Source organism: Silurus meridionalis, chromosome 6, assembly GCF_014805685.1.
Source record: "Silurus meridionalis isolate SWU-2019-XX chromosome 6, ASM1480568v1, whole genome shotgun sequence".
Taxonomy (NCBI): Eukaryota; Metazoa; Chordata; class Actinopteri; order Siluriformes; family Siluridae; genus Silurus; species Silurus meridionalis.
In genome coordinates, this window is record NC_060889.1 from 31,488,577 (window position 1) to 31,496,559 (window position 7,983).

A 7,983-nucleotide genomic window follows, 5' to 3' on the forward strand; every position below is an offset into this window, starting at 1 on the left:
GTCTGTCTCTCTCTCTTTTCGCCAGTGAGCCAGCATGTCCAGACCATCCAGCCCTGAGGCACACTGGGACCAGCTAGAGACCTGGTTGAACGCCCTGATGGGTAACCTTGTTCCCGAAACTGCTGTTGATCTGCAACACCTGAGCCGGGAACAGCTTGATGACAACCTAAATGCGGTGATGTCCCACAATCCTATGCAGGACTATAGCCACAAGGAGCTGGCCAAGATCCTCGGATTACTGACCTACAACCTCATTGCCCAGGCAAAGATGGATGAAGTAAAAGTTTCTCGCCTGCAACAGGAATCGTTGTCATTTCGGATCCAAGCTGAGGAGGCTCAGAGGAATCTAGCACAAGCTCACGACCAGCTAGACCAAATCATGGCAGAGACTCAGAGCCAACGAGGAACGGCAGACGAAAAGGATGCAGAGCTACAGGAGGAAGTAAAAGGACTACGACAGGCCCTGATTGATCTCCGCGTAGACACAGCGCGCAGAGAGCAGCAGGAAAAGGACACTAGTGAGGAACTCCAACAAGCCAAGGCTCTTTTGATAAGAGCAGAGACTGAACTTAAAGAAAGAGTTGCCAGAGCTAAGGCATACGAAGGGCATCTGCAAAGTGCCCGGGAGGAAATCAATACCCTGTATCAAGAAAGAACTCACTTAAAAGACAAACTTGACACAGCTCACAGGGAGCTAAAACATGCATATAGATTACAAAGTGACTCTGAAAAAGAAATACCCAACATGGAATTTCCCTTAACCAGTGAACTAATATCTCCAAAACAAGAATCAACATTTCAAAAGGGGCGAGACCCGACTCAAGACCTCCCCAGGGTGGGAGACTTTTCAAGAAACCCTGTTTCCCGGTCACAGTGTGGCCCCTAAGGAATTGGACAAACTGGCTAGAAACATCCCTACTTTCATGCCAGACCCTGCAGGAGGCTATGACATACACGCCTACCTACAAGACATTGACTTTCATTTACAGACTTTAGCCAATGTTACTACACGAGATCAACTCTACCTCCTCAGGATCACTTCCAGCCGCGAGGTGCGGAGCTTCCTGGACCGGCAGCCAGACAAGATCAAAGCGGATTATCAGCAGCTTCAAAAGGCCCTGATTAAGGAGTTCTCTGACCCAGAGTCAGAACAAGGACTGTTTACTGCTCTGGACCTAAAACAGAGCAGGCATGAAACCATACAAAACTATTACAACAGGCTCCGACAGGCCTACTTCGGAGCCCGAAATGAGCCATGAATGGAGGAAGAGTTCAACTTCAAAACTTTGTTCCTCAGAAACCTGCACCCTGCTGTTAGTCATCACCTGGGGGTCCTGGTCTGCCGACGGGAAATGTCCATCCAGCAGCTGCGAGACTTAGCCCGAAAAGCCTATACCAAGCAAAGGACTGTACCCGAAAAAACTGTAAAAGGGGCAGCAATCTATTCTGTCTCCGAGCAGTGCTCAGAACTGGCACTAGAGGGCACCCAGCAACGCTATCGTGACAAACCTGTCCAACAAGTGTCACGACGCTTTCCAACCAACAGAGAACCACATGGTTACGGCGGTGCCCGGCCCAAATACCAAGCTGGACGCCCTGGGAGATCCTGGGACAGACAACGACCACCATTCAACCCAAAAGACGGAACCACCTGGGAAGGATCTAAATGGCCCAAAGGAAACTGGCACTCGCCAACACGAGCATCAGTTTTCGACTGGAAACAGCAAAAACCCCAGCAACATGGACTACCAATAACACAAGACACAGAAAACACATTGGAAACAGCAGAGATTTTGAGAATCTTAAAGGAAATCATCCAAGAAAAACACCACAAAAAGGACAAGAAGGACAAATCAGATCAATTATGACTAAGCCGGAAACCTGACCTGAACACTCACAATATGTCCTCGCAAACCGAACCACCAGAGGCCGCCAACTTTCAACACACCAAACCTCCAGCCAGAACACCAAGATCCCCAAGAGTGCTGTTTTAATGGTCTGCCTCCCCGATGAGCCACTTGAATCCAGTTCTGATTGCCTGTCAGTCACTACACCTGCCCCAGGGCCAAGGCTCCTAGGGAACCTGCTTGAAAAAGGAATGGCCAAAAAGCTGTACCTAGCCATCACATTAGAGAATGAACTGAGACTAGAAGCTCTTGTGGACACTGGTGCAGATCTGACTTTAATGTCAACCCAACTCTTTTACAGACTGCAGGTGGAAGCTAAGCGACAGAATCAAACCCTTAAAACGCAAAAGTGTGCATTGAATGTGCAATCTTACAGCCAAAATGAAGTCAAGCTCGAACAGATAACTCCCATTCACCTGACCATCGGCCCTATGAGTGTAGTGCACCCTGTGTACATCTCTCCAATGGACACCTACCCTCTGCTCATCGGAAAAGACCTTCTAGACCGTTTCGAACCACTGTTGGATTTTAAACAGTTGAAATTCTGGGCTCAAGTGCGAGAACCTCTACCCCCTCGGTCACCAAAAGCATCCAAGACAGACTGCCAAGCCACAAAGGTCATGGGCAATCATACCACCAGCCGAGAAGGCAACTTGAACCGAGAGCAAAGTTCAAGGTCATTGCCCTGTGCTTTTCAGCTAACTAAAGACTCTGACTCATACTGTCCCCAGGCCATGGGAAGCCTACAGCTTGCTGATGCTGCAACGACGGACATTATAATAGCACAATGGGCCAACAACTTAGCAATCAGCGTCAGACTGTTCAACACCCTCAAAATGCACACAGCAAGCATCCCTTGGGCCAAAATCGCCCTCCACAAGGAACAATGGTGCAAAAGCAAAGTCAACTATGTAGGTCTGCTCATTGGACCACAGGGCATCGAACCACAAACCAACCGCATCTGCGCAATTCAAAACATCAAGCCTCCTGCCAACATCTCAGAACTCCGAAGTTCCCTAGGCGTATGCAACTACCGAACTCAATCAACCACACTTCCCACCTCACAACCACTTTTGCTTGCTCCACAAATCTCCACAAATGACATCGCTGACATGCAGGCATCTGATGCCACTATACAGACCATCCTTTACCACCTCTCTAACCCCTCCAACCACCCTGTCACAGCTGTTAATCTGGCCGCTTCCCCAGCCCTAAAACGGCTACATGATGTCAAACCCATGCGGTGCGTGATAGACGGCATTTTATTGTATGCCCCTGATGACCACACTGCGCCAAAACTTGTGGTGCCACAGTGCCAAAGGGGGGTCATGTTAATGTATGCCCACGACGCACCATGTGCCGGACATCATGGCACAAGAGCCACTTATGAGACACTGAAACAAGTGGCATACTGGCCTGGCATGCAGCAAGATGTGACAGAGTATGTTAAAGGATGCCTTATGTGCTGTCAATTCCAACCAGCAAACCCAAACTACGAGCCCCACTGCAACGCAGAGGAGTCACATTTCCGTGGTCAGACCTCCAAATTGACTGGGTAGGACCCCTTCCCAGGTCAACAAGGGGTAACAAATATTTCATCACAGTCGTGTGTCAGTTCACCAAGTGGGTGGAGTGCCTCCCAGCACCCAACGATACTACCCAAACCACCGCCTATCTTCTGATGAATTGTATTTTCTCCCGGTTTGGGCTACCGCTGAGAGTCAATTCCGACAGAGGCAACCATTTCACGGCCAAGGTCATGCAGCAGATTTGGAAGCTACTGGGTGTGCAAGCAAAACTTCACATCAGTCACCACCCTATCTCCTCGGGTCAAGTGGAACGAACTAATCGGACGGTGGTCAGCATGTTAAGGAAATATGTGTCTGCCAATCAAAAGGACTGGGACATGAAACTTCCTCTGGTGCTCATGGCCATCAGGGCAACACCACAGGAGTCAACAGGCATCTCGCCTTTCGAACTATTGATTGGACGACAGATGACATTGCCACTGCACCTGCTATACCGACCCGGAGACTCCAACCTCATTACAGCTTATACCACCCATTCAACTGATTCCCTTCAAGCCCATCTTGCGTATGCACTGGGAGGATCCATCCTACTTCATATCGACCTTGAACAGGGTGAGATAGCCTTCCTCCTTAACTTGCCAATCATTGAATCGGACAACATTTATCGGCTCAAAGATGTTGTCAATGTCGGTTTTTGGAAAGGAAACACCCACATCAAGGTGCACACCCCGGAGGTGGTAGCCTACCATGACAGCAATCCACAGTTATATCTGGCCCCGAACCTGCGCATGTGTACCCGGACCAAGGACATTCATTATATCTGCCCAAGTAAGCCGTTCCCCAGGGACAACACTGAAGGAATCTGCGGGGTGCAACCCATGCAACAGGACACCTGCTGTCCGGCTGAAGCCAAGCCACGCAGCCAGGTCACGGACACGCAAGCAGAGATTGTTGGGGATAAATGGCTTGTCAACACGCCCATCTGTACCGCCACATTAACCTACGACAAGCATGACACTGCCACCTGTGTGAGTCTACCTAACCAGAATATGTGGATTCATCCTCCACCTCGGGGACCTCGCTCTGTTCCACCTTCCCAGTGAGGAGTATCAATCAGAGGTGGAAATCACAGACTTTTTCAAAAATCACAATCTCACCCTGGGCCCTGAATTAGAATTGAGAATTGAGGAAGGGGGGAGGCAAATGATCGACATCACCCCAGTCGACACGGCCCTCCAAGCATTGTCTCGGCTGCCAGTCCCAACTAACTTCTCCGTCGCCCGAGCCTGGACTGCCGCTGACACAGCACTCTGCATCTCCACAATCATCGGGTATGCACTGAGCCTCGGCCTTGCCCTACTTCTGTTTAAAAAAAAAATAAAAAAATCAATGAAGTACAAAGATCCATGAACAGGTGCACCGCTGCTCTTCCCCGTGTTTTCAACCGCAACCACCGGAGGAGCAAGACTCAACCAGAATCAACGATAAGTCTCACCAAACTCAACCCTATGCCTGAGGAACCCAGGGCAGAGGGAAGCTAAGAGTCAACATTACCCGACCACCACGACTCACCTGTTTTGTTGTTTTTTTTTTTTTTCTTTGTTTGTTTCTTTCCCTGACCTTCACGATCTACCTACCAGCCGACCTTCATAACTGTTGGATGACGAAGTCTCCCTTCATTAGAAACTTCACATCCAAAAGGGGGGAATATGTAGCGTCTGGCACAGATCATTTAGATTTCATGTCCCAGGCATTCCTTTTAACCTATGACATCTTCACCTCAATCAAAAGTTGAAACTTTTATTGGGGGTAATATAGTCGTAAAGTGCCACACTCCCCCTTTTTAAAGACACAAACCGGACCAGACACTGAACTCCTGTTGAGTTCACCAAGACCCCCTAATCCTAAAACACACACCCACACACAACTGGCTCCAGAAGGTCTGGATCCTACCACAAGACGAGATAACCCCATGCAGGTTCTCTGTTGACCGCATAGAGACCGCGACCATAAAACACCCACACATACACAATGCACACACACACACACACACACACACACACTGATACAATAAAGCATTCCTTTTTCTAATTAAACAAAATGAATAAGATGCTCCACACCCCACGACATTAACCTATACTTGTATGTATCTCCTTTATTGTTTATAGTTGTACGCTAAAGATCCTATTAATGTAACTTTATTAATGTGTCTCTTCTATTAAGGTTTAATTGACTTAAGATTATCTGTTCTTTACTTTCCTGACAAGGGTGCATTTCATTTGATCAGAATACGACATTGTACTAACATCCGTAATTACTGGTCCCAGCACGTTAATGTATACCTGTTCTAATGCTGTATGTCCTTTCAAGGCCTGATGTCAGAATTTATACAAAATTATCTGCTCTTCACTTTCCTAATGAAAGTGCATTTTGTTTTGTGTTTTCATTCTTTTATCAGAACATAATGTCGTAGTAACATTAGTTACACTTTGACTACTGATCTATGTATGTAATGTACCGCTGCCGTTATGCCATCAATCCTCTCATGTTTAGTATCCAAATGACCACAAAATTTTCTGTAATTTACTTTTCAAACAATGGTACATTTTATTGGATCAGGAAAGTCACCATACTGTCTCAATACACTTCAGATAAAACTTTAAAGTTCTATAATCCAAACCATGCCCACAGACACATGGAACAATGGGGAGTTTTTCCCTCCAAAATCTCAACCCTTAGTATTGGCCGTTCCCCCAAAGATGGGTGGAGTTCGAGACCTTTAAAATGTCACGAACACCACCAATCGTTGGTCAGACGTACGAAACAGCTTGGAAACGACTCCCTCTTTTTTCAAGATCTTCCAGCAAGCTTCACTTCCAAGAACATCCACCGCTCTGATCTTCAGGAGAACCTGGAAGAACATCTGACCCCACCCTAAATGGCTCTTCAAAGATTTCCTTTTCGCATCCGGACTTTTGTGCAACAAGCCAATGCAAGTAACCGTTTCCTTTACCAACGAATTTAGATGCGTATTTTAAGTCTTAGTAAATCTTAAGGTGAATTTGAATTCCTGTGACGATTAAGCTAGGGTTAGGGTGTGCTTAATTTTGAAGCTTAAGCATTTCCATCCATTCCCTTTCCTTTAACAATTTCTTCTTGTTTCTTTCTCTCCCTCCTTTCCTAGTTTTCACCTTTGTTTATTTTATTTTATTTGTGTTTTCTTCATTTCTTTTGTTTGTTCGTGTAGCTAGTTTTATGTGTGTTTGTCTCATTTATTAAACACCATATTTTTCACAAGTGATCGTTTCTGAGTACATTCGTAAATGCAAAGTTCCTGCTACATCCGGTCTGAACTACTTGCTCTTTTAATTTAATTTACGGTATAAAGTAAAAGGGGGTTACATCTTTCTTGGCCAGGGAGATACCTCTTTTATAGAATTAATATAAATTATACTGTCTGTTTGGCGGACGAACAGACAAATAAGTGTAATGTTAATTCCATCACCGTCAATTCAACTTAACTTAAATATTTATAATTACTATAAATATTTACCTTTCTTTGCGAGCTAAATTCGCTACATTTTATATGCAGTAGAACATTTTGAACATTATTATTCATGTATTCATGGTTAAATCCTGAAGTAAATTATAATACAATTAACCCATCTAGAGATGTACCAGTGCCATTTGGATCCCGCTACATGTGTGGTTTTGACATTGGACCTCCTGGAGTGTTTAAAGGCTCTGGCATGGAGAAGCTGATGCTGGATCTGTGATGATCACAAATGCTGAGCTCATAAAACTAGGAGCTACTAACCATATAGACTGTATAAGACTGTAGAAAGATCACCACTTATAATCTTATACTCCAGTACTTATGTTAGTTCTCTCTCTTCAGTGTTCTGTATTGTTGAAAGATTTATGATCAAACTCTTGATGTCATCCAAATGAGGATGGGTTCCCCTTTTGAGTCTGGTTCCTCTCAAGGTTTCTTCCTCATAACATCTAAGGGAGTTTTTTCTTGCCACAGTCGCCACGGCTGCTCATCAGGGATAAAAACACACCATTCACCTTCACTGTTGATTTGTGTAAAGCTGCTTTGAGACAATGTCTGTTGTGAAAAGCGCTATACAAATAAACCTGACTTGACTTGACTATCTTCAAGCGACGACTGAAGACCTACCTCTTCCTGAAACACTTAAATTAGCACTTTTCAAGTTTGCCTTGTAGAATTCAAAAGTTATATTTATATTAAGCTTGTAATCTTGTGTACCAGTGTATGTTTATTCATTGCTAGAAACTCAAAGCACTTTTGTACGTCGCTCTGGATGAGGGCGTCTGCTAAATGCCGCAAATGTAAATGCAAATGTAAAAATCATTCACCCACTTCTGGTCACCCTCAGCCTGAGAGCTGGGCTCCCTCTGAGTGATGGTTTTGAGCCCTTTCCACACACTGCTGACATTGTTCTGCTGCAGCTGATCCTCTATCTTCCTCCTGTAGCAAGCTTTTCCTTCCCTGATATTTTTTCTCAGTTATCTCTGGACAG

General features: G+C 45.5%; 1 pseudogene; it reads left to right on the top strand.

Annotated features, from left to right (window-relative positions):
* The first annotated feature begins 34 nt into the window (after positions 1-34).
* On the top strand, positions 35-1,868 carry LOC124387562 (annotated as a pseudogene).
* The last annotated feature ends 6,115 nt before the right edge of the window (positions 1,869-7,983 follow it).